The sequence below is a fragment of the Miscanthus floridulus genome, chromosome 14, assembly GCF_019320115.1.
Source record: "Miscanthus floridulus cultivar M001 chromosome 14, ASM1932011v1, whole genome shotgun sequence".
NCBI classification, from domain to species: Eukaryota; Viridiplantae; Streptophyta; class Magnoliopsida; order Poales; family Poaceae; genus Miscanthus; species Miscanthus floridulus.
In genome coordinates this window covers 52,779,825-52,783,431 of record NC_089593.1, presented here as the reverse complement: position 1 = coordinate 52,783,431, position 3,607 = coordinate 52,779,825, and the positions used below count along the sequence as shown (strand labels likewise).

Sequence of the window (3,607 nt, the reverse complement as noted above, 5' to 3'; positions counted from 1 at the left end):
AATTTTGGTTGTCAACAAGCCTATTTGCTCTTTAATCGGATCTCATCAACAGGTTCATTGTACAGCTAGGACTAGTAATAGGTTACGGTAGATGGACAATACCTCAATGCTAATGTTTTTTAATCTCCGATCACATCACCGAGAACTCCTAGCAAGTCAAGGATTTGAATTTGGCTAAATAGGTTCTAGAGGTATATGCATCGTAGGCCCTTGAACTTGCCGCGTGGTGCCACTTAGGTCCACAAACTCTCAAATCATACTTCTGGCACCCTAATGTTGTTTAAGTTTGCCACTTAGGTCCATAACTCATCAGATCAAGGTTTTTGCCGACGTGGCATCTACAGAGCACATGTGAGCTACGCGTGAGCCTGGTTTGGGGCGTGCAAATAAGCAGAGGCCCCCAGTTCTTTTCTGCACGTAGCTCGGGCAGCCATCCTTCCTGGCGTAGCCGCACACCGAGACCAGCTGTAGGGCCGTGACCAGCAGCTCGCCGAAGAGGCGCTCCACCTACGCCGCTAAGCCGATGCCACTGGGGTGCTTGTCATACAGCAGCAGGACCCCGGGCGCCCTGTCACCATCATTACCCAGAGCTCTGCTCCCGCTCCAGCTCCCGCACGCCGCTGCGGTGGCGCATCGTGTCCCGAAGTCAGAGGCGGCGCACATCATGTGCAGCGGCAGGACACTGAGCAGCGCGTGCGACGCCACATGCACGCCGCCGTTGAACCCCAGCCTAGGCGATGATGATGATGATGCAATTTCATCACTGGCAGTTCCATCGCCATGGCCATCATCTTGGAGGATGTTGATCTCGGTGACATCATGAACTTTGGTGTAGTACTTGAGATCAGCTGCTGCTCGGTAGTACGCCGTCCTCGTCGATAGATCTAGCTGCTCGACCAAGTAGCTGACGCCCTGGTGCATGTACAAGGCGCCTTCGTGCACCTGGAAGAAAGCCTTGCTCTCCTCGATCTCCTCTAACACCCAGTAGCCCTGCTTGTCCAACATCTTGTACCTATCGTGCTCGATTGCTCGTATGCTCACCATGCGAGCAGGGTTCTTGTTAGGCCCGACATACTTCCACACGCCTGACTGATCGGAACTGTTTGTGTTCGTGTTCGTCAGGTGACCCTGATCTCTTAGGGTCACCATGGCACCGTCCATGCTGGGACCAAAGTGCCTAGCATCGTGCTTCGGGCACAACGGCTTCTCGAAAGTGGCATAGGCGAGGTGCTGCCCTAGGACCTTACAGTTGTGAGAGTCGACATGGCAGTGCTCCACCGGCTTGCCAAATAGCTTGTGCGAGAAGCTCATGAAGTATTGGTCCAGCGCGTTGTCGAGGCTGACATAGATGGCGATGGATGGCTTCGACCTCCACCCGGAATGCCCGACATATTGCCAAAGGCTTGCCATGCTCGCAGGGAACCCGAGGTGCAGCATCGTGTCGATGCCGCCGACGTCGATCCCGAGCTCGAGAGCGTTCGTCGCCGCCATGCCGTGGAGCGTCCCGCCGAAGAGGCCAGCCTCGATCCTCCTCTGGTCCTCGGCGACGTACCCACCGCGGTACACGTAGATGTTGTCCGCGAGCTCCGCCGAGGTCTCCTCGAGGATCTCACACGCGCGCCAGCACGACCTCACAGAGCTTCCTTGTCCTGCAGAAGGTGATGCACCGAAGCCCGTGCTGGACCATCACGGCGAAGAGGTGGGAGACCTCCTGCGCTACGCTTGGGCACCTCCCTTGCCTTGACACCGACGGGTTCCACAGGAGGAAGTGCTTGGGCCCGCAAGGGCTGCCGTCGTTCTGCACGAGCTTGACGTCATCATCGTCCAGGCCAGTGAGCTCCGTGACATGCTCCCGGGGGTTCACCAGTGTCGCCGTGTAGGATATGAAGGTCGAGTGGCTCCTGTAGACATCCGCGCACACGCGCTTTAGCCGTCGGAGGATGAGCGTAGTGTGGCAGCCGAAGGCGCCCCTGTAGGAGTGAGCCTCGTCGATGATGACGTACTCAAGGTTTGACAAGATCCGCCGGAACTGCGCGTGGCATGGCAGGATCGAGACGTGCAGCATGTCCAGGTTGGTGATGAGCAGCCTCGCGCCGTCCCTGATCCTTGCGTGGTGTTTCATCGGGGTGTCGCCGTCATAGATGCTGACGACGTCGCCGAGGTCGCCGGCGCCCTTCACCATCCCCCACAGTGTCTTGAGCTGGCCTTGCGCCAACGCCTTGGTCAGGAAGATGTAGAGCGCGCACGACGCCGTGGCGGCAAGATGGACTCCAGCACGTGCATGTTGTAGCACAGCGACTTGCCACTGGCCGTGGAGGTGGACACCACCACGTGCTTGCTCTTGTCGGACGTAGAAGTGGCGGAGGCGATGGCCTAGGCCTGGTGGCTATATAGCCTTGTCACTCCGATGGCCCTAAGCGCCTCCCTGGTGGGCTGCAAGAGGTGAGACGGGAGCGGTCAAAAGGACGCCTCGCTGCCGGGGATCTCTTGGACGTGCTTGATCTGGCCGTGCTTCCTGAGCCCCTACTTGAGGTGCTCCACCATCCGAGCAGGGTCCAGTGGCTCCACATCATGGCAGTAGAAGGACGGCGAGGCCGGGTCATGGACGGGCACCCTGGTGATCTTGGCGTACACATCCTCCCCAGGCCACATCGAAGACGAAGAAAACTTACTCCTTTTGGCCACGGGGAACACAGAGGGGCCGACGCGTGGGTTCGGATTGGCGCTCGCCGTCAGCGGCGCGGCGAGCTTAGCGGTGAAGGGGATGAGGGAGACGAACTTGCCCTGGGCGAGTGAGAGGTTGGCGAGCTTGGCGTCCAGGAGGAGCTTGCCGCCGAGGAGGAAGAGGTGGAAGGCCGGGGCAACCTATGCGGGTGGGAAGCAGACATGCAGCGCTACCTTGAGGTCTCGCACGGAGGCCGTGGCAGGCAGGCGCACAGATGTAGCGCGGCCGTCGAGCGCGCGCACGGGGAGGACCACCGAGCGTTGCTGCGCTGCCATTACTGACGCCTACGTACGTCTGACGACGAATCGAGAGGGAAATGGAGGATATGAAAAGAACTGGGGGGCCCTCTGCTTATTTGCACGCCCCAAACTAGGCTCACGCGTAGCTCACGTGCGCTCTGTGGACGCCACGTCGGCAAAAACCTTGATCTGATGAGTTATGGACCTAAGTGGCATACTTAAACAACATTAGGGTGCCAGAAGTACGATTTGAGAGTTTGTGGACCTAAGTGGCACCACGCGACAAGTTCAAGAGCCTACGATGCATATACCTCTAGGTTCTATTATAAGGAACCTAACTAAATATACTACATTCAATTCATTGCCTCAATGCTAGTATATTAGAGCCTTATAGTCAATTATAAAAAGGAGATACAATTTTGCCTTTAAATGTACACTTTGAACAACACCGAAATAATAATTTGAAAATTAATTATTATATTTGTTTTGACTTTTAAGTAACTTATTTTTTTATCAACCAGGAGAGATGTCTATCGTCATATTTGTTTTGAGTAACGGAGGATAGCAGTAAAGTTTGAAGAATATTTAAAGAGCGAAGGGATTCTTCTGTTCGGCTTTTTTTACTTCCCAAACTGTCATCGTA

At 55.9% G+C, this 3,607-nt stretch overlaps 1 pseudogene; it reads right to left on the bottom strand.

Annotated features, from left to right (window-relative positions):
- Window positions 1-309: 309 nt before the first annotated feature.
- LOC136503447 (uncharacterized) lies at window positions 310-3,000 on the bottom strand (annotated as a pseudogene).
- Window positions 3,001-3,607: the final 607 nt, after the last annotated feature.